We start from the raw sequence: 24370 nt of genomic DNA, 5'->3' as shown, positions 1-24370 counted from the left end.
TTTATATAAATATCCAAATACGTGTTGTACTGCTGTACATAGAGAATAAGCACCCGTGCTTCAGATGTTGGTCTGCCCCATCTCCTCCCGTCCACTTGCCCCCTGCAGGGCAATATCAGTGCAAGCCCAAAATTAATGTCTGGAAGATTTCACAACATAAGCCCTTTGTCTTTCCTCACAGTGCTTTTGCAATGGAAAGAGTTTTTAAGTTGGATGAGACGCAGCTGTCTACCAACCTTGCCTCATCTCAAGATGTTTTTCATTTTAATAGAAAAAGAATGTAAAAAAAGCACAATAAAAACGTGTTAATTGGTTAACTGTTAGATTTAAAAAATAATATAAATATAAACTGATTTATTTAAAAAAATCATAGATATATTCACAGATATGTATAGGATTTTATAACCTAAGTAGGTCTATATAACAACATTATAATTTTTAATTATATATACAAACATGTTTGAGGGCTACTGTATAAAACACTATGGAGAAGTAAAATGATAATTGGTTCAAATGTAAATTACCTATATATATATATAAAATCCTGTATATCTGTAAATATATCTATAACTTTGTGTAAAATACTCAGGAAAGGTAAAATACTTCACCAAACATGAAAAAAGTTATTTCAGATGTTCTGAGTCGGGGTGGATACGTTTCTTGTACCTGTACATGTGCAGTTGTTCTGGTTGTGCGCAGGGGTCAGACTGAGTGCTTGTGCACACTGTTTTATTCTTTATATCTTTCATCGCTCAAGCACGCAATGTTCTGTCTGTCTTTCTACGCAGACTCTCTGGACTGCTGTAAGAATAGGCCTACAAAAGCTTGCACTTTCTCAAGTGCAAACTGCATTGAAATGCATTAAAAAGACATGTGGACAAGTTAAAGCAGTGCAACAAAGGCAGACTTTGACAGCAGTTTCATACATAATTAATGCTAGAAAGAGAACATAAAAACAAGAACTATATCAACCAGGCTGTGCTTAGATTTGTGGGAAATTAAAATTAAAATAATTATTTGCATAAATATATATAGCTTATTTTTAGTACAGTTAATTTATGTATTGTTTTATTTCACACGTGCACACACAAAGTGTTTGGTGTAATGCATTGGGCTACTAAGTAATTAATTAGCCTACTGTAATTTAATTACGTTTCCCTTGAAAAAGTAAAGCAATTTAATGAGTTACTTCTGATGTGATTGCATTGAATATATGAACAATAGTGAATTTAACAACAACATTTTACATTTATCATTACCTTCTGCTCAGTTCAAGAATAATTTATGTAATTTCACTTCTGTCCTTGTCTTGTTCAGCTGATCGAGGTTGATAGGAGTTAGAAAGTAGTAACAAGTAGCGCGAGAGAGTGTAATTGGTAGGCTACAGTAATTAGTACAGTAATCTAATTACACTGTTAAAGATGTAGCCTACTAATAAAATAATAATTAACTTTATTTATGCTATACATATATGCTGGATGAAAAATTGTTGGAATTGTGTTATTTTAATATTGCATTTTCTATATATTAAATAGGCTTATTTGCATTGCATTGCAATAATCGTTTTGATCTTGCAGAGATTTGTATCTATAACTGCATTGCATTTGTCTTGTGTTTTTATTCCCTGCATTGCATTACTGTCACTGTTTAAGCGTACAGGATGATGAGTGTACAGTATGTGCTCTGAATATTACTGTAATCTCTCGACGGACATGCAGCAGTGCCCCTGGCAATCATTGCGTTACTGTATTGCATCCTGCGCTCTGATTGGCCGCGCGCTGAGGTGTGTCAGGGGGTGTGTTCGTGCGTCCGCGTGATCGCCTGTGCGTCATGACGCCGTTTCCGGGCGGCGCGCGAGAGCTGCGGCTGCAGTTTGACAGCGGCGGAGTCGCGACGCGCGTCAGCGGAGAGTACGCGTTTATAGAAATGATATAAAAGCTGTTCCGCTGCAGTGATCGCGCTGACAGCACCGCCATCGGCTCACTGACGCCCCGAGACGCGATGTTTGACGAGCGCTGGCTGCAGCAAGTTAAAGGTGACTCGGTGTTTGTGTTGTTGTGTGAAGTGAAGATCCTGCGCTCCCTCTTACTGCTCCATTCTATTCTAGTCTAGTCTAGTCTAGTCTAGTCTATTCTGTTCAGTTCTGTTCTGTTCGGTTATATTCTGTTCTATTCTAGTCTATTTTATTCTGTTCTGCTCTATTCTAGTCTAGTCTGTTCAGTTCTGTTCTATTCTAGTCTATTTTATTCCGTTATGCTCTATTCTAGTCTAGTCTATTCTGTTCAGTTCTGTTCTATTCTGTTCTATTCTAGTCTATTTTATTCTGTTATGCTCTATTCTAGTCTATTCTAGTCTAGTCTATTCTGTTCAGGTCTGTTCTATTCTAGTCTATTTTATTCTGTTATGCTCTATTCTAGTCTATTCTAGTCTAGTCTATTCTGTTCAGGTCTGTTCTATTCTAGTCTATTTTATTCTGTTATGCTCTATTCTAGTCTATTCTAGTCTAGTCTATTCTGTTCAGGTCTGTTCTATTCTAGTCTATTTTATTCTGTTATGCTCTATTCTAGTCTATTCTAGTCTAGTCTATTCTGTTCAGGTCTGTTCTATTCTAGTCTATTTTATTCTGTTATGCTCTATTCTAGTCTATTCTAGTCTAGTCTATTCTGTTCAGGTCTGTTCTATTCTAGTCTATTTTATTCTGTTATGCTCTATTCTAGTCTATTCTAGTCTAGTCTATTCTGTTCAGGTCTGTTCTATTCTAGTCTATTTTATTCTGTTATGCTCTATTCTAGTCTATTCTAGTCTAGTCTATTCTGTTCAGGTCTGTTCTATTCTAGTCTATTTTATTCTGTTATGCTCTATTCTAGTCTATTCTAGTCTAGTCTATTCTGTTCAGGTCTGTTCTATTCTAGTCTATTTTATTCTGTTATGCTCTATTCTAGTCTATTCTAGTCTAGTCTATTCTGTTCAGGTCTGTTCTATTCTAGTCTATTTTATTCTGTTATGCTCTATTCTAGTCTATTCTAGTCTAGTCTATTCTGTTCAGGTCTGTTCTATTCTAGTCTATTTTATTCTGTTATGCTCTATTCTAGTCTATTCTAGTCTAGTCTATTCTGTTCAGGTCTGTTCTATTCTAGTCTATTTTATTCTGTTATGCTCTATTCTAGTCTATTCTAGTCTAGTCTATTCTGTTCAGGTCTGTTCTATTCTAGTCTATTTTATTCTGTTATGCTCTATTCTAGTCTATTCTAGTCTAGTCTATTCTGTTCAGGTCTGTTCTATTCTAGTCTATTTTATTCTGTTATGCTCTATTCTAGTCTATTCTAGTCTAGTCTATTCTGTTCAGGTCTGTTCTATTCTAGTCTATTTTATTCTGTTATGCTCTATTCTAGTCTATTCTAGTCTAGTCTATTCTGTTCAGGTCTGTTCTATTCTAGTCTATTTTATTCTGTTATGCTCTATTCTAGTCTATTCTAGTCTAGTCTATTCTGTTCAGGTCTGTTCTATTCTAGTCTATTTTATTCTGTTATGCTCTATTCTAGTCTATTCTAGTCTAGTCTATTCTGTTCAGGTCTGTTCTATTCTAGTCTATTTTATTCTGTTATGCTCTATTCTAGTCTATTCTAGTCTAGTCTATTCTGTTCAGGTCTGTTCTATTCTAGTCTATTTTATTCTGTTATGCTCTATTCTAGTCTATTCTAGTCTAGTCTATTCTGTTCAGGTCTGTTCTATTCTAGTCTATTTTATTCTGTTATGCTCTATTCTAGTCTATTCTAGTCTAGTCTATTCTGTTCAGGTCTGTTCTATTCTAGTCTATTTTATTCTGTTATGCTCTATTCTAGTCTATTCTAGTCTAGTCTATTCTGTTCAGGTCTGTTCTATTCTAGTCTATTTTATTCTGTTATGCTCTATTCTAGTCTATTCTAGTCTAGTCTATTCTGTTCAGGTCTGTTCTATTCTAGTCTATTTTATTCTGTTATGCTCTATTCTAGTCTATTCTAGTCTAGTCTATTCTGTTCAGGTCTGTTCTATTCTAGTCTATTTTATTCTGTTATGCTCTATTCTAGTCTATTCTAGTCTAGTCTATTCTGTTCAGGTCTGTTCTATTCTAGTCTATTTTATTCTGTTATGCTCTATTCTAGTCTATTCTAGTCTAGTCTATTCTGTTCAGGTCTGTTCTATTCTAGTCTATTTTATTCTGTTATGCTCTATTCTAGTCTATTCTAGTCTAGTCTATTCTGTTCAGGTCTGTTCTATTCTAGTCTATTTTATTCTGTTATGCTCTATTCTAGTCTATTCTAGTCTAGTCTATTCTGTTCAGGTCTGTTCTATTCTAGTCTATTTTATTCTGTTATGCTCTATTCTAGTCTATTCTAGTCTAGTCTATTCTGTTCAGGTCTGTTCTATTCTAGTCTATTTTATTCTGTTATGCTCTATTCTAGTCTATTCTAGTCTAGTCTATTCTGTTCAGGTCTGTTCTATTCTAGTCTATTTTATTCTGTTATGCTCTATTCTAGTCTATTCTAGTCTAGTCTATTCTGTTCAGGTCTGTTCTATTCTAGTCTATTTTATTCTGTTATGCTCTATTCTAGTCTATTCTAGTCTAGTCTATTCTGTTCAGGTCTGTTCTATTCTAGTCTATTTTATTCTGTTATGCTCTATTCTAGTCTATTCTAGTCTAGTCTATTCTGTTCAGGTCTGTTCTATTCTAGTCTATTTTATTCTGTTATGCTCTATTCTAGTCTATTCTAGTCTAGTCTATTCTGTTCAGGTCTGTTCTATTCTAGTCTATTTTATTCTGTTATGCTCTATTCTAGTCTATTCTAGTCTAGTCTATTCTGTTCAGGTCTGTTCTATTCTAGTCTATTTTATTCTGTTATGCTCTATTCTAGTCTATTCTAGTCTAGTCTATTCTGTTCAGGTCTGTTCTATTCTAGTCTATTTTATTCTGTTATGCTCTATTCTAGTCTATTCTAGTCTAGTCTATTCTGTTCAGGTCTGTTCTATTCTAGTCTATTTTATTCTGTTATGCTCTATTCTAGTCTATTCTAGTCTAGTCTATTCTGTTCAGGTCTGTTCTATTCTAGTCTATTTTATTCTGTTATGCTCTATTCTAGTCTATTCTAGTCTAGTCTATTCTGTTCAGGTCTGTTCTATTCTAGTCTATTTTATTCTGTTATGCTCTATTCTAGTCTATTCTAGTCTAGTCTATTCTGTTCAGGTCTGTTCTATTCTAGTCTATTTTATTCTGTTATGCTCTATTCTAGTCTATTCTAGTCTAGTCTATTCTGTTCAGGTCTGTTCTATTCTAGTCTATTTTATTCTGTTATGCTCTATTCTAGTCTATTCTAGTCTAGTCTATTCTGTTCAGGTCTGTTCTATTCTAGTCTATTTTATTCTGTTATGCTCTATTCTAGTCTATTCTAGTCTAGTCTATTCTGTTCAGGTCTGTTCTATTCTAGTCTATTTTATTCTGTTATGCTCTATTCTAGTCTATTCTAGTCTAGTCTATTCTGTTCAGGTCTGTTCTATTCTAGTCTATTTTATTCTGTTATGCTCTATTCTAGTCTATTCTAGTCTAGTCTATTCTGTTCAGGTCTGTTCTATTCTAGTCTATTTTATTCTGTTATGCTCTATTCTAGTCTATTCTAGTCTAGTCTATTCTGTTCAGGTCTGTTCTATTCTAGTCTATTTTATTCTGTTATGCTCTATTCTAGTCTATTCTAGTCTAGTCTATTCTGTTCAGGTCTGTTCTATTCTAGTCTATTTTATTCTGTTATGCTCTATTCTAGTCTATTCTAGTCTAGTCTATTCTGTTCAGGTCTGTTCTATTCTAGTCTATTTTATTCTGTTATGCTCTATTCTAGTCTATTCTAGTCTAGTCTATTCTGTTCAGGTCTGTTCTATTCTAGTCTATTTTATTCTGTTATGCTCTATTCTAGTCTATTCTAGTCTAGTCTATTCTGTTCAGGTCTGTTCTATTCTAGTCTATTTTATTCTGTTATGCTCTATTCTAGTCTATTCTAGTCTAGTCTATTCTGTTCAGGTCTGTTCTATTCTAGTCTATTTTATTCTGTTATGCTCTATTCTAGTCTATTCTAGTCTAGTCTATTCTGTTCAGGTCTGTTCTATTCTAGTCTATTTTATTCTGTTATGCTCTATTCTAGTCTATTCTAGTCTAGTCTATTCTGTTCAGGTCTGTTCTATTCTAGTCTATTTTATTCTGTTATGCTCTATTCTAGTCTATTCTAGTCTAGTCTATTCTGTTCAGGTCTGTTCTATTCTAGTCTATTTTATTCTGTTATGCTCTATTCTAGTCTATTCTAGTCTAGTCTATTCTGTTCAGGTCTGTTCTATTCTAGTCTATTTTATTCTGTTATGCTCTATTCTAGTCTATTCTAGTCTAGTCTATTCTGTTCAGGTCTGTTCTATTCTAGTCTATTTTATTCTGTTATGCTCTATTCTAGTCTATTCTAGTCTAGTCTATTCTGTTCAGGTCTGTTCTATTCTAGTCTATTTTATTCTGTTATGCTCTATTCTAGTCTATTCTAGTCTAGTCTATTCTGTTCAGGTCTGTTCTATTCTAGTCTATTTTATTCTGTTATGCTCTATTCTAGTCTATTCTAGTCTAGTCTATTCTGTTCAGGTCTGTTCTATTCTAGTCTATTTTATTCTGTTATGCTCTATTCTAGTCTATTCTAGTCTAGTCTATTCTGTTCAGGTCTGTTCTATTCTAGTCTATTTTATTCTGTTATGCTCTATTCTAGTCTATTCTAGTCTAGTCTATTCTGTTCAGGTCTGTTCTATTCTAGTCTATTTTATTCTGTTATGCTCTATTCTAGTCTATTCTAGTCTAGTCTATTCTGTTCAGGTCTGTTCTATTCTAGTCTATTTTATTCTGTTATGCTCTATTCTAGTCTATTCTAGTCTAGTCTATTCTGTTCAGGTCTGTTCTATTCTAGTCTATTTTATTCTGTTATGCTCTATTCTAGTCTATTCTGTTCAGTTCTGTTCAGTTCTGTTCTATTCTAGTCTAGTCTATTCTGTTCTGTTCTGTTCTATTCTAGTCTATTTTATTCTGTTATGCTCTATTCTAGTCTATTTTAGTCTAGTCTATTCTGTTCAGTTCTGTTCAGTTCTAGTCTATTCTAGTCTATTTTATTGTGTTACGATCTAATCTATTCTAATCTATTCTAGTCTAGTCTATTCTGTTCAGTTCTGTTCTATTCTAGTCTATTTTATTCTGTTATGATCTAATCTATTGTAGTCTATTTTAGTCTAGTCTATTCTGTTCAGTTCTGTTCAGTTCTAGTCTATTCTAGTCTATTTTATTGTGTTACGATCTAATCTATTCTAATCTATTCTAGTCTAGTCTATTCTGTTCAGTTCTGTTCTGTTCCAGTCTATTTTATTCTGTTATGCTCTATTCTAGTCTTCTATTCTGTTCAGTTCAGTTCTGTTCTATTCTAGTCTATTTTATTCTGTTATGATCTAATCTATTCTAGTCTATTCTAGTCTAGTCTATTCTGTTCAGTTCTGTTCTATTCTAGTCTATTCTATTCTATTCTATTCTATTCTGTTGTTCTGTTATATCTAGTCAGTCATGTTATGTTCTTTTCTGCTTTGTTTTATTCTACTCTTTAGTTATTTTCTATTCTAGTTTGCTCTGTTACTCTGTATTTGTGTTTTAATCTAATCTTTTAGATGCATTTTCTAATATTTATTGTTGTTTATTTTATTATATTACATTCTACATTGTGTTTTGGTAATATATTAATATTATTAATAATAATGTTTTACTATTTCTTTACTTCTTTTCATAGAATATGTAAAACTGTTACTATAAATTAGTGTTTATTATTACTATTATTAGTTTTAATATTATATATATATATATATATATATATATATATATATAATAAAATATAAAAAATAGCAAAAACACAACAAGATTACTAAACATTTAACTCGAATTAAAATGAAATCAGAAAATATAAAAATAAAAACAAATTCAAAATATGAATGAAATGTATAATAGTATTTCAATGATACTAAAATAACACTTTACTTCAAAATGAATTAAATGTTACTTGCCAATCCTTTGTAATTAATTCTGAAATTTACTAGCAATTTGTTTCTACCAATTTTTTTTTTTCAGTGTAGTTTTTTTTTGCTGTTGTATTCTTCGACTACCTTGTAATATTATGTAAATACCATGATTTATGAATTTGTTAATAATTGAGGATTCCCATCGGATACCATTAATGCACCACCACAGAACTTTTTTGTAATGGTCCCGTTACATCCCGTCAGACACCGTATGATAATTTAGTACATAGTATTGTCATTGAATCATATTTTTGCCAGAGACTGACCACTTTTTGCTGCATCAGCTGAGCATGAATTTACGAGACCATCTCAGCGTCCTGCAGGTTTCCTCTAATCTGCGTTTACTGCGCTGTTTTTCTCCCGGGCCTGGTGTTATTTTCTCTAAACTGCTTTCTCACAGCACATCTGCAGTGTTAAGGGCACCTTCTTCAAATATTCAACACGATAAAGCCGGTTGCAGTGTTATCTGACAGATTGCTTATGCTTTTAATGTGTTAGCAGAGCTGCAATAAAGAGTTTATTGCATGATAAATGGCCATGGACTGATTCATTAGAGTTTAGAAATACATCTCATAGATAATCGCTATGATATTGGTGTCTTTGGTCCCAGTGTAAGTGATTTTTTTGATTCTAACCCAAATTAAGTGATGACTGCTCAATGAATAGTTAGTATTGACCCAAATCAGAACATCTTCATTTATTCGTCCACTTGTTTTTAAGCTCTACTGTGGCAAGCAAAAGTAGTGCTGTCTCAAGAAAGTCCCAGTAAACTCAAATCTCTCCGTAATTTGACCCAGATCTGTCTCCGATTCACCAACTACATAAATGTTGTTGGAGTTTTTCCGTCTCAGTTTATAATGACTCACAATTTTCTGATCGTAGAAATCTGGGTTGGGTTGCACTGCCAATTCTTCAGGTTGCAATTAAATTAGAACTCAACAATAGTACTCTATATTCTCTTCAGCTTTTGAGTGAAAAAAGCATTATTTTTGAATAGTTTTGGCAGCTCACTCAAAAACTGAGGCGCATAAGCTCAAATCAACGAGGCCTACGATCAGTCAGTTCCAAAAAGAAGTACAAAACCTGTGCTCATTGCAAGAAAGCAAGTTAATAAAAAGATTGAATCTGGTATTTGGTAATAATAAAGCATTGCAAGAAATTTCTAAGCAGTTTTTTGTAGGCTAGCCTTTTTTTTTTGACCAGGAACATCAAAACAAAAAAAATATTATTATTATTTTTTTATTTTTTTTGAGAAGTTGTTATAGCCTGCGTGAGCAAAGCCAGTAGGTTTAGTCATGAGCGTTGCATTTTAACAGAAAAATACCTGTTTTCCCAGCAAATAACGACTAAAATTTGGGTGTGTTCCTCATCGTGTCAAATCATGTGACGTCAAAAGGCATTTGGATTACATTTAGGGTTCTTTAATGTTTTATTAATGTTATAGTTAGGTTTGAAGTACTGTTTTTCCTTCAAATTATATATATATATATATTTTTTTTTTTTTACACTGTAGTCACAATTCGGACCGTTTTCATTTCGCACCACTTATTGGGATTTAAAGTTCACATTGGGGTTTAGTAGTTTGTACGCAGTTTGATTGCTCCGTTTATTCCTTATGCAAGACTTAAAGCATAAAAAAGTACTAAGCTCTTTGAAAACTAGCACTTAGTTGCTTAATGCGATGCTTTTGGTTGTCTTTACTTTGTCACAATGTTCTAGTTGAGTTTGACAAAGATGTGAGCAAATCGGAAACTCGTAATTGTGGTAATTCCAACAAGCTGCATTATATGTGTCCCTGGAGCACAAAAGCAGTCTTATTAATATTATATATTCGATTTCTTATATTTATTGTTATATGTTTATTATATTATAAAATACATTATATTTATTCATATTATATTTATTTATTTTCTCTTTGTATACTATATTTATTTAATCATTTTTCCTATTTCTTTAGTCCTTTTCATAGAATATTATATTTCTGAGCAGGTGGACAGAGCATTAGTGCCTTAACAACATGCAGCATTTGTTTTGTCCCAGTGTCCTTCATGCCTGATGGGTTTCTGGTTGTGATATGTAGTTTCAGATCATGTGGTTATAGATTTAAGAGCTGCATGTGCTGTGACTGACCAGAGCTTGATTTCTCTCTGTCTAAAATCACACAGCAGTTTTCCAAAACTAACCAGGCTTTTCTGAGCACATCAGATCATTTTGTTGACATTATAGCAGTCTGGAGATTTTTGCTCCTGTGGTGAAAGAGAGTTACATAATATCACAGGTGTAGTTACTGTGTGTATTAGCGGCTCAGTTCTCACTTTATGTTTTTTTATGACTGTTTGAGTCTTAATCAGGGTCTGGAATTGTGTTTTTTTTACCATGTTAATACTATGGTATGTGTTGACTACTATGGAGTACTATAAACTTTCATATGACATTATTAATATTAGTAATGAATGAATTATTAATATTAGTAGAGAACAAATAAAAACAAGACAATTTTGTCAACCAGGCTGTGTTTGAATTTTTAGGTTAATCCGTGTTTAATTGTAGGTTAATGACAAAAAAGTCATATATCACTCCAAAAAAAAAAAAAAGTAATTATACTTTTGCTATGTAGCTTATTTTGAATACGATTTTTTAAATAGGCTACACTGTAAAAAAAGATTTTTCGAAGCTGTACGGAAAACAAAGTACATTTTACAGTCTTTAATTAAAACTAAAACCATAAAAAACATTTTCATTCCTTTAAATAAAATACATTTTAAAATAAAATATAAAAAAATCTATTAAAAATATTTTACAAAATTGGCTGGTTGCCAAGGCAACATTTCTCATTTTCATTTAGTTTAACGTGAAGTACTGAAATAGCTAAAACTAAAACCGAGTAAAGATCATGTTCTATGAAGATATTTTGTAAATTTCCTACCGTAAATATATCAAAACTTAATTTTTGATTAGTAATATGCATTGCTAAGAACTTCATTTGGACAACTTTAAAGATGATTTTCTCAATATTCTGATTTTTTTTTGTGCAGATTTTCAAGTAGTTGTATCTCGGCCAAATATGGTCCTATCCTAACAAACCATACATCAATGGAAAGCTATTTATTCAGCTTTCATATGATGCATAAATCTCAATTTCGAAAAATTTACCCTTGTGCTCCAGGGTCACATTTGTCATTTTTGCTAAGATGTAACTTGCAATTCATTGCTATTGCAGCAGGCCCCTGGACACAAACCAGACTGTCCGATTCTCGCTGCGGGGCCCGTGCTTAAATTACTCAAGCAGACACACTGCTCGCAGCACCAACCCCCCATGAAGTTGCATAACCGGACGTTCTGCGAGGGTCTTGGAGTTCACCTTGTGTTGTGTTGATCTGCATGTTGCTGTAGGTTTTCGGCTGTATCTGCCATGACATCTGTGGAGTGTTTTAGTGTTGTGCAACTGTAGTCTTTGCAAACTGTATTTACAGAAAATACTCAGAACTGTTGAAATTCCGTGATTATTTACTCACCCTTATGTTGTGTCTTCCGTGCAACACAATTCCATGGAATTTTTAAGCTGTCGCATGAGACGTAACCAAATGCAGCACGCTAGTTTGTAGGGACCATCGATGATTTAAACCATTGATGTTTTGATCTAATAAGAGCGTTAACCCAGAGTTTACCAACTTGCAGTGTGAAACTCAAAACCTGACTAACCAGGATTCATTTGTAATTCTGGTTGCAGTGTCAAATATGTAAGAGTTAATATACAGTCAGACGGTCATAAACACTAAATAAACGCAAAGTTGGAAGGGTTATTACCCTGAAGGAGTTTATATTGCGCAAAATGACCAACTGACTGAAAATGATCCTGCTTATTGTACAGCTGCTTACCAGATGGATGTGAACTATTGATTTGAGTTGCATTTTATTATCTGAGAAGAAAGAAAATTCAATGTGATGCAATATGCACAGATACTGTATGTAAGAAATCTAACGGCTAATGGTTAGTTTAGCATTAAATATGCAAAAATATTTGCACCCTGAATGTTTAAATCACATATTTCAGAAAAGCCACATGATAAGGAACAAGGTAAGCCAAATTAGCCTCCATTAGTTAGGTTGAGTGTCTTTAAGGTAATCATCACAGATTTCCTCTCATGTCCGAACATGTTGTGCTGCTTCTGTCTGCCTCTCTGCAATGTTTTTGTCACGCTCAAAAATAGTCTTAGTAAAATGCTAATGTCTCGCCGTGTCTCTCTCTCAGGGTCTTTGTCCGACTCGTTTGGAATCTGAGACTGTTAATCAGACCATTCTTGCTAGTTATTCAGTGAGAGAAGGGGAATGTTCTCGCTCTATCCGTCCCCCCGCTGCTTATTTTCCTAAAACAGGATTTTCAGGTTGGACCGACCAGTTTTTCTGTCCTAACCACCTGACTGTGTCTACTTAAATGTTAACATCAACGTCTTAAAGGCTTTCAGGGAGAGCATGTACACTACCCTTCAAAGGTTTGGATGCATTAAACTGATCAAAAGTGACAGTAAAGACATTTATAATGCTACAAATGTCTATTTCAAATAAATGCTGTTCAAAAAATCCTGAAACAAATGTATCACGATTTCTACAAAAATATAAAGCAGCACAACTGTTTTCAACATTGATAATAATCAGAAATGTTTCTTGAGCAGCAAATCAGCATATTAGAATGATTTCTGAAGATCAGAAATCATCAGATCTGAAGGTGCTTTGAGTCGATTTTTCCTGTTGCTATGCAGTTGTTAAGGTGTTTTGAGTAAGGGCTGCTCGATTATGGCAAAAATCATAATCACAATTATTTTAGTCAATATTGTAATCATGATTATTTAACACGATTATGAGTGGGCCGCATGACCAAAACTTTATACGAGTGATTTATTTAAAGATAGCAATATATATCAAATATATATTTTCTGTAAATAAGGTTGCTATGACATCTACATTTTAGAGACATTTAGAGATTTAGAGAAATTTCACAATTCTCAATACCACAGCAGAATACTAGGGTAACTAATATTAGTAAAAAACAAAAAAAGTCTGACTGTTTAATTGAAAATAATTAAATGCCAGTAATAAAAAAAGCAAAGCAAAGGACAAATACAATATAAAAAAGATACAAATGAAACAAACTGTGCTTTAAGTTTTTTATTCAAATCTAAAGTATTCAGCTAACAGCCTATTACAGAAATTAAATAACTGAATGTAAAATAAAACAGCATAGTCTTCACTGTAAGAATTAAACTTCTTTTGTTTTTTATTAAAGCTACAAAAGTCCTTCAGTCAAGAGTAGTGAGTGATTTTCTCTGTTTTGTTGTTGTTTGATTAATATTAAGCACACAGTCAGCAGCAGGAATATTAGGCTGCTGTCACTTTAAGAGCTGCAAGGATCCAATTTACTGTTACGCACGTATTTTCATTCTCAACTGTTTACGTTCACTTATTACATAACTGACGATGGTTTATGTGAATAATCACCAAGCGCCGCATTTTGACACATTTTTGCATGTATTTGACCGTTTAGGCACCTTAAATTAAAAGTTGACTTTACGTGTTCTGTTCCGTCTCTGAGCGCATGCACAGAAAGCCTCCCGAGAAGCTTTTAAAAACATGAATAAATCTAATAAACTTTGATAAATCAAGCACGTCCCATTTTGCGAAAGTCACGTTACATGATTTTACTGATTTGCAGGCTTTTATGGAGGAGCGAAAGCGCACCGCTGGAAAGGGGGCAGAATGGGGTGCAATAATCGTTTTATCTTGATTATCGTGTTTTCATAATCCTTGGAGGACGACATTGAAATCGAAACTGCATTTCGATTAATTGCACAGCTCTGCAGTTGCTGCGGTGTTATGAGTAGCTTGCTTACTTGTCCAAGTCAAAATAGACTTATAATTGGCACCGTCTGCTTTATTTTTTCCGTTTGCGCTTGAGCTTGAATGCTTTTGTTCTTCATATATATATTTTTCTTTACACACGTTTTCAACTAAAAGAAAACCTTGAGATATAACGTAACCATGTTGTAGAACATTGTTGTAGGGCTGCACAATTAATCGAATTTCTAATCGCGATTACAATTATGGATGCCACAATTATGTAATCGTTCAAAGCGGCAATTAATCGTTCAAAGTCCACTTATGTTATTCTATGTGCTTAAGATGCGTTTTTTTCTTTCTACATGTTATCTTAAGGGTTTTTCCCATTATTTTAATTTTAGTTTTAGTATAACATTATAATACAATTCATATTTTTACTTTTTTATCATTTAAAGAAGAAACCAATCCGATGTATTGTTGACATTTGAGGCTTAATACTATAGAAAAGCACAAAGTTTTTCAGTTAGAGTGTTTTCAGCTTGTTTATTTTCATATAAAAATACGGCATGCAGTTGCATTAAACAATGGCATAAATATAATTCAATGTAAATTGTGATAATCGTAATTAATAATCGCAATTACAATTTCAAGGGAATAATCGACAATTATGATTTTTGTCATAATCGTGCAGCCCGTATAATGCCTAATCATAAGCTTGTTCAGAAATGGCGACAAAAACTTGATTATTAAAAAATAACATATTTTTCGTTAAACCTCATTTAAATAAACAAACATTCTAATATTCGTTTTTTCGAATATTCGAGAACTACTGTGTTAACCTATACGCATTAAAACACTGGTCCATCACTGAACATGAGTAAATGAAGAGCTGTCATTTCTAATGTTCATGTGACCCGATTCCACTCAGACAAAGTCACTTTTCAGTCATTTCAGTGCTTTTAAACTGTCTAAGAATTAGGGATGCTCCGATCGATCGGCCGGAGATCGGTATCGGCCGATAATCATATTTTATGACTCGATCGGTACTCACCTACTTGGCCGATCTCAGGAACCGATCGCAATTTGATGACGTCAACGCGTGACGACATACATGATGCCGCAGTCATGCCATCGCCGGTGTGGAAATGTTATTAATGCTATCTCATCACCTTAACTTTAACTGCGTTTGTAGCCGGTGCCATAGCCAGACTGATAAACAAACACAGATCGTAAGTTAACTTCGGGCCAGGCGCGTGCGCCCATTGAAACCGTCTATATAAAGCTTGAAGCATCAGAATCGGCATCGGTATCGGCCGATCACCATGACAAGAAATCGGTACTCAGTATCGGCGGCAAAAATCCTGATCGGAGCATCCCTACTAAGAATGACTTGTGGCTTTCAGATCTTCACGCTCCCACGTGACGATGTTCTTAATGTGACCGTGAGAAGTGTGCCATCCAGATGTCACTGGGTTTTGTTGACAGCCTCGCCCCTCATCCACCCCCAACCCATGCTGGAGGTCACGGCGTGTGTTGAATTGCAACTTGAAACAAGACACGAATGGCAGGCGCGGGAAGCATTCGCCACTGAGCCCTTCTGGACGATTAGTACTTTCCGTGCATAAAGACACACAAACATTAAATCAGATCACGTGTATAAACTCGAGAGGGAGGTGTGGTTTTGTTGTGGTTTTGCACATGCACATGTTTTTTGCTGATATTCAGCTAGTGCTCTTTAATTGAACATGCATTGATGACTTCCAGGACACTTCATTCACACAGACTGTAAGTGTATGTAACGTATTACTGTCTGTGCTGCTCTATAACTCGGCTTTAATCCGCTCTGTTAATAATTCTGTAGGCAGGGGTTGTCATTGATTCACTAAGATCGTCCTTGGCCGTCCGAAACTCTGTCATCAAGCTAATAGCTAATCCATAACTCCTCATAACTAACCCATCATGTTTGTTGTGAACTTTTGTTATTGAATATGATGTGTTTCTTGCTATTTAAAGGGATTGTGCCATTAAAAACAGGAGTTTTCCTTGATCTTGTGCAGGGATTATAATTAACTAAAACTAAAACCATAAAAAAAAAAAACATTTTGTTACTTTAAATAAAATAAAATAAAATATAAAAAAAACCTTAAACTTGTTTTATTTCATCTAGTTGCCAAGGAAATGTTTCTCATTTTCATGTAGTTTAACTTGATGTACTAAGATAATTAAAATAGAAATAAAAATGTATAAAAACTATGAAGACATATATAAAAAAAAATTAAATATAAAAATTTAAAAAATAAAAAAATGCACGACCAAAATTTGTAAATTAAAATGAAAGTGAAAAATATTAAAATAAAAACTAAATTCAAACTAAATAATAGTATATATTCGTAGTAATAGTATAATAGTATCTCAGTGTTAATAAAATAAGAATAATCTAGACTTGGACTGAAGCAATCACACATGCAAATTACAGTCATATATAATTTATATATTTTTTCCACCCATATTGAATCAATATTTTCGTTGCTTGTATAAAGATTATTATTGTGTGCATTCATATTTTCTACAGGTCGGTTAATGAAGCAGGTCAAGTGCAAACTCTGAAACTGGCATTTTTCATTGTCAAATATATTTATTATGTTTAATTCTTATTTTAGTACTTATTATTGTTATTATATATGGCTGAGTTTGCTACTGTACCTTTAAGATTACATGCATATATTCTAAATATTATTGTTTTAATATTTATTGATATTATTATTCATTTTTACAGTAGCCGAGGCTGATACAGGAAAGTAGATGTAATTAACACAGTTTAATAGTATTTGATTTACTGTTTTAAAAATATTTACTGAGAATTAAAAACGTTTATTATTATTTTCCAAAGTTTTCAATAGATTTCGTAATTGACACAAGGAGAAGCTTACACGTCTGTTAATTAGCCAAGCAGAAACAGTTATGATCTGATAGTCTAACAGTTGAAAAGTGGACATTGGGAAAAAATAGCTAGACGGAAATAATTATAAATGTTTTGATAGCATCCACTGATCTAGAATGGAAACCGAAGGGTCGCCGCCCCTGGAGAACTGTACATGCCATATCGTTGCACTGTCCAGCTCGATGAATACTGTACACATGTACCTCTCGCGGCTGCCAGGGCGCATTGGAAATGCCCTGGCGTATCGCCTGCGGTCTGTGACCACTGGCTGCTCTCTCTCTGTCTCAGGCTGAGACGAGTGCAGGGAACAGCGTGTCCTGGCTGGGGCGATGCAGCGTGTTCAGTGGCTTGTCATCACGATACGAGTAGGTGCTAAACATGGAGCGGCACGCATTCAACCAGCTCGCATTAGATACAGGACCTTTGTTTATTTGCACAAGAGTTACATAATTATGCAGCGGAAAATTATTTATTCTGATGCAGCTGATTGGTTGGCTGATACATTTTTTTGTTTGTTTTTGATGCATTTAGGCAATTGGTGTTCAAGCGCTCTGTGGTTTATGAGTATAAATAGAACAGTTCAGTTGTAGAAAACGTACGTTGTGCACAGTGTTGTTGCACGATTTTAATAGAAAGCACAGTTTGCACGGTACCGTTTGAAACGTTTAGCATTGCATATTGCATATACTTAATTTAAAAAAAAGTAGTATACTGTTTCTTTGCTGGATGCAAGCACTCCATTCCAAGAAACAGCTTGACAATATGGGGTGCGGCAACAGTTGCCATGCAAGATAGGATTGGTTTTTAAGGCGGGACTTAAAGAGTGGTCACAGGTTTTATTCACTTAGGGTCTCCACCTGGATTATATGTTACTGTGGAAAGAACATTTCATGGACCGTCATTTAGGAGGTTTGTTTTTTTGCCCAAATTCCATTTTTTCTGTTAAAATTTTTCTGAGTTCTATTTTAATGGTTAAATTGTAGTTACATTTTAGTAAACTGATACAATTTAGCAATTTATTAAAAGTAAAAAAAAATATATATATATTTTAGGGCCCTATGAAATCTGTTCAATTTTTTCCCAAATTCCATTTTATTTTTCCCAAATTCTGTGTTTTCCATTTCATTTTTATGGATTCAGTTTTAATAGATTAATTACATTTTAGTAATCAAAAACCATGTCTAAACAATTTAATTTATAAAACTTTAACAAATTAATAATTTATTAAAATGTTTACAATAATATGAAATGTTTTCATAAATTCTGTGTTTTGTCTAAATTTTTCTAAATCTATCCTATCTATCTATCTATCTATCTATCTATCTATCTATCTATCTATCTATCTATCTATCCATTTTGTGATTTGGTTACAGTGTACTATAGATTCTCGACCCTACTTTTGATCTATTAATCCAAAATTTGCAAAAAATTATATAGTAAAATCCATTTTTATAACTACAGGTACCCTGATTCTGTCTGTATTTTGACCTTTACTTCTTTTGAGTTTTTTTTTTTTTTTACATTTTTGTAAGATTTCGGTCCGTCTCTGACCTCATTGTAGGTCGATGACCTTGAATGTCTCTGACTGAGAGCGCCGTGTCCCTCTTTGACCCCCGACAGACACAAAGGTCTGCTGTATTTGTCCTCCTCCTTCTCTGGCTCATTGTTTCCCATCTTCAGAGTGTTTTTTCCCTCTTTCTTGCTGTCGCTCTTCAGTGTGAGTGAATGAGTTTCTGTCTGTCTATTTCTATCTTTGTTATTGTCACATACGATCGTGTCAGTCAAGCATGACTGTCACTTCCAGCTCCTTCAATCTCAGGTTTTCCTTTAGTCTAAATCTCTGTATTTAGATGCAAAAAATACCATGGAAATACCATTTATTCTTGGACCTGTACTTTAGAAGACAATATGACTTTCAGTATGAACTTCGTTTCGGATGTTTCTCCTAAAATTCCTCAGGAGAGGAACAGCCCCAAATGAGTCACTATTTGTCACCCAGTAAGAGTCTAGAGCTGTAAAATGAATATCTAGAGAAGCTCACATCATTTGATGGGAAATGTTTCATATTGACTTGATTTCAGACTTTGGCATCTTGAGCAACTCTGAGCACAGTTTGAAATATTGTTGAGACATATTCAGAAACTCTACCCTTATAAAAAATAAGTTTATTAAAGTTTGTTATTTGTATACTTTAAAAATAAATAAATAAATAAGAGAGTATGAGAGTATCTGAGATTTACTTACGTATACTTGGCTTATACTGAGTAATAGGTCAAATATACTCAGACTTTTCTGTATACTTGTCAGTAAGCCAAGTATACTTATACGTGTATCTCTGATAAGTACATACAATTAGAGAGTATGCTTTCAGTCTACCTTTTAAGTTCTTAATCGTTTGATCGAGATATACTTTTATTAAGTATTCTAAGTATACTTGGTTTATACTGACAACTATACAGTAACTATACTGAGTACTGTATATTTGGTCTATACTTGTACTTAGTAATATTTTTCTTAATCTCCACCAAAAGATTTAAGTATTCTAAGTATACTTGGTTTATACTGACAACTATACAGTAACTATACTGAGTACTGTATATTTGGTCTATACTTGTACTTAGTAATATTTTTCTTAATCTCCACCAAAAGATTGAGTATTCTAAGTATACTTGGCTTATACTGACAACTATACAGTAACTAAACTGAGTACTGTATATTTGGTCTATACTTGTACTTAGTAATATTTTTCTTAATCTCCACCAAAAGATAAAGTATTCGAAGTATACTTGGTTTATACTGACAACTATACAGTAACTAAACTGAGTGCTGTATATTTGGTCTATACTTGTACTTAGTAATATTTATCTTAATCTCCACCAAAAGATTAAGTATTCGAAGTATACTTGGTTTATACTGACAACTATACAGTAACTATACTGAGTACTGTATATTTGGTCTATACTTGTACTTAGTAATATTTATCTTAATCTCCACCAAAAGATTAAGTATTCGAAGTATACTTGGTTTATACTGACAACTATACAGTAACTATACTGAGTACTGTATATTTGGTCTATACTTGTACTTAGTCATATTTATCTTAATCTCCACCAAAAGATTAAGTATTCTAAGTATACTTGGTTTATACTGGCAACTATACAGTAACTATACTGAGTACTGTATATTTGGTCTATACTTGTACTTAGTAATATTTTTCTTAATCTCCACCAAAAGATTAAGTATTCTAAGTACACTTGGTTTATACTGACAACTATACAGTAACTATACTGAGTACTGTATATTTGGTCTATACTTGTACTTAGTAATATTTTTCTTAATCTCCACCAAAAGATTAAGTATTCTAAGTATACTTGGTTTATACTGACAAGTATAAAGAAAAGTCTAAGTGTATTTGCACTAAATATTTTGATCGAGGTATACTTCAGAAAAGTATTAAGTATTTTAAGAGTACTTGGCCTATATTGATGAATATACAGAAAAGTACTTTAAGTACACTTCATTAATACTGACAAGTATAAAGAAAAGTCTGAGTATATTTGGCCTCTACTTATACTAAATCTTTTGATCGAAATATACTTTTATTAATTATTCTAAGTATACTTGGATTACACTGGCAAGTACAAAGAAAAGTCAGAGTATATTTGGCCTCTACTTGCACAGAATATTTGATCGAGATATACTTCAGAAAAGTATTTTTAAGTATTTTAAGTGTACTTGTCCTATTTTGATAAATATACATAAAAGTACTCTAAGTATACTTGGCTTATACTGAAAAGTATAAAGAAAAGTCTGAAAAGTACTCTAAGTATTCTTGGCTTATACTGACAAATATAAAGAAAAGTCTGAGTATATTTGGCCTCTACTTGCACAGAATATTTTGATCGAGATATACTTTTATTAATTATTCTAAGTATACTTGTCCTATTTTGGTGAATATACAGAAAAGTACTCTAAGTATACTTGGCTTGTACTGTCAAGTATAAAGAAAAGTCTGAGTATATTTGACCTGTGCTTGCACAGAATATTTTGATCGAGATATACTTCAGAAAAGTATTTTTAAGTATTTTAAATGTACTTGGCCTATATTGATGAATATACAGAAAAGTACTCTAAGTATACTTCTTTTATACCGACAAGTATAAAGAAAAGTCTGAGTATATTTGACCTATACTTATACTAAATCTTTCTCTTAAGATATACTTCTGAAAAATATTAAGAAAGAATACTTGGCCTGTACTAGGGCTGCACGATAAATCGCATGCGATATTTAACGCGCATCTTATCAGTAAAGCCGGTTCTGTAATCAGCGGTATGGCTCTGTGTAGTTAATGCTGCTCAATGTGAAAGTCCGCAGGTGATGGAGATTTACCGCTGATTACAGAACCGGCTTTACTGATAAGATGCGCGTTAAATATCGCATGCGGTTTATCGTGCAGCCCTAGCCTGTACTCACAAGTATACCGAAAAGTTTAAGTATATTTGGTTTACTTGTACTCTTTTGATTAAGATACACTTAAGAAAAGTATAATATGAAAGTATATTTGGCTTGTAATTGTGTTTACTCTTTTAATAGAGTTGCCTATTAAATACTTTTCCCAAATATAGGCTTCTTTGAGGTAGTTCTCCAGTATATGTTTTTCATACTATCTTATAAACTTACATGTTAAAGTTTATAGTAACAAGTTTGCTTTATTCAGTACACTTGTATTTTAGAAATTATTACTGTACCGCTTTGATTTTTTGTACGTGTGTAATTTATAAACTTGCTCTGAAGTCATGTGATCAAGTAACCTTGAGATGAACTCTAGTTTGCACTTCCATTGTGTCATGAGTTCAGGAAACCTCACACGACCTTAAAATACAGCTATAGTAGCATGTGAGTAAAAGCTTAACGATGCTTGGAAGATATTGACTAAGTCTCTTTTCAGCTCGCAGCTCCTGCAGCCTTGTTTTGCTCATTGATTTTCTCTCTGTGTCAAGCAGACACAACTCAGACGTTTAGATAAGGCTATTTTGGGTGAACTTAACCATATTTGGTTTCAGGCATGTAACGGGGCATGGCTCGAGTGGAGCGTCGAGAGCGGATCAGATTGTCAATCTGGATAGCGAGTTCAATGAACTCACTCAAACTCCTTCCCTCATCCCGGCAGGCCAGCTCTGATTGAAGCTCTAAATTCAATCCCCTCCGAAACAAGAGCTTTAGCGTGTCCTCGACCCATGTAGTCTGAGCCGCGAGGGTTCGAAAGGACAGAGCGTACTCGGCAGCTGTCTTTCTCCCCTGCGAGAGAGTTAACAGTTGAACGCCCGCACTCATCCCCTCGGCCGGATGTTCGAAAACATCGCGAAAATGTTACAGGAATGCATTGAAGGTGGGAAATGACGAACCATCCATCCTCCAGACAGCGGTGACCCACTCCAGTGCCTTCCCAGTGAGTAATGCGCAAACGAATGCAATGCGGCTAGAGTCTGTGGGGTACAGTGAGGGCTGTTGGCTAACAAATAGCGAGCACTGGAGTAGGAAGCCCTTGCATCTGGCAGGTTCACCATCAAATTTTTCGGGGAAAGCGAGTCGTGGACTGATTGGGGGTGTCTGAGATGGTGGAGGGTTACTGTGAGTGGGCGGCTGCTGAGAGGCGGTTGCGGGTGACGCTAGGTTGAGCCCTTGCAGTGCTTTGACCAGCTCCTCGGTTAAAGTCGTAAGCCGGTTGAGCTGGTGTTGGTGCATAACGAGCTGTGAAGCCTGTGTCGCTAGCTCTGAAGATAGTTGCACGACCGCTGCTGGATCGCTGTTTGGCGAAGTCTTCTATTGTGACGAGTCAGAAGCATGCGGATCCATTTGCAGCTTTTATTAGATTGGTCAGACAATACAAGGTCAAATACCGGCAAGGTAGAACAGCAGAGACAAGGCTGAGACAGAGTCGAGTACCAGGCGAGAGATCGGGGCAGGCGGCAAGCAATCAGAGTCCAGGGGAAACAATCCAAGTCGGGGCAGGCAGATAACAATCAGAGTAACTGGAAACAGTCCAATAACAGATGCACAGAAAATCAAACACGGGTATAACGCTCGGAAATGACAGCCAGGGCAAATCAAGACTTCGCAGAGAGTCTGTGTGTGTGAGTGGTTTATATGTGTGTGTGTATATGAGGTGCAGGTGTGGATGATTAATCAGTCCCAGGCATGAGGGGTGATGGGATTTGGAGTCCAAATGGGAATGTCTAATATTCGGGAGACGGTTCCCTCTGGTGGTGCGGAGGAGGCGGTAAGGGAGCCTCCTCTGTAACAATTGTGAACTATTTCACAATATTATCACATCCCTAATAGTATATAAATAATAAAATAACACTGGTGCGTGACTGTAACTATCGTAAAAAAAAAAAATCAAGAAATTCATTTTCATATTCTTGTGAAATTAAAAAATAAAAGTTGTGATAATAAAATTACTCAAACTAAAGCTGAAATTAAAGCTAAATAGAAATATTTGTAAAAAAAATAAAAAAACTTCAGATAAAAATATAAAATTATTAATGATAAAAAACTAATACAAATGCTATAAAAATATTACAATATTTAAATATTAATTCAAAAATATATTTATTACAAAATAAAAATATTAATATTACAAAAATGAAATGTTAATTTAATGTTAAAAATGTATTTAATGTTAAATTAAATGTTAATTTAATGTTAAAAATAATAAAAATGCTAAATATAAATATATAAATAAATGTATAAATAAAATGTAATTATAATATTTAGTGCTGTCAAATGATTAATCGCGATTAATCGCATCCAAAATAAATGTTTTTGTTTACATAATATATGTGTGTGTACTGTAGTGCTGTGTTCGATACATCGATACGACGATGTATCGTCACAGAGATTTGACGATAGATAGATTTGACGATACAGCTGTCCCTGTATCGATATTGTGGCACGTGTGCAGCAGTGGACCGCGCTTATTTTGAATACAAGAACAACGTTTAAAATTGAGCAGAAGTGCGAGGTTTCTAAAAAAAATGAATAGAGCATAATATATAGGCTACAACAAGGTTTAATCTGGCCGCAGAGGAACACAACCGGGGTTGACTGATATAAAGAGACGCAAACCCCGAAACTTCCCACTTGCACAATACGGAAATAAGTGTTACTTATCTTTGTCAACCTGGCAACCCTGTGCACGCGCTCTCTCTCCACTGTGGATAAACGCGCTTGCTTTCTGAAAACAGCGGTTAGCTTGCAGTTTAGCGATCTCCACTTCAATATTCTATTCTCAGAAAAGTGTAACTCATCAAGTGGTCATTTATGAGAGAGAGAGAGAGAGAGAGAGAGAGAGAGCGAGAGAGGCTGTGTATGTATGAATTACCACCGATTTGCCACGTTTCTTTATTAACAGTAAAGCTGTGGCTTTAATTCCTTTAGAAACAATGATGTTACCAGCTCCTTGTTGAGAAAGATAATGTAGC

General features: G+C 34.1%; 1 protein-coding gene across 2 annotated transcripts in view; it reads left to right on the top strand.

Moving 5' to 3' along the window:
• The first annotated feature begins 1858 nt into the window (after positions 1–1858).
• The window catches only part of LOC107668648 (peroxisome proliferator-activated receptor alpha-like), a 54885-nt gene continuing 32373 nt past the window's right edge, over positions 1859–24370 (top strand). Inside the window, exon 1 of one of the 2 annotated variants that reach the window (XM_016460592.1) lies at positions 1859–2035. The gene's annotated coding sequence lies outside the window, so the exon portion shown is untranslated. Of the gene's footprint in view, positions 2036–15295; positions 15730–24370 lie in introns of those variants that run through there. The other variant, XM_016460593.1, reaches the window with a different exon arrangement.

Source organism: Sinocyclocheilus anshuiensis, unplaced genomic scaffold, assembly GCF_001515605.1.
Source record: "Sinocyclocheilus anshuiensis isolate Anshui unplaced genomic scaffold, SAMN03320099.WGS_v1.1 scaffold2477, whole genome shotgun sequence".
NCBI lineage: Eukaryota > Metazoa > Chordata > Actinopteri > Cypriniformes > Cyprinidae > Sinocyclocheilus > Sinocyclocheilus anshuiensis.
This window is presented reverse-complemented; position numbering and strand designations above follow the sequence as displayed.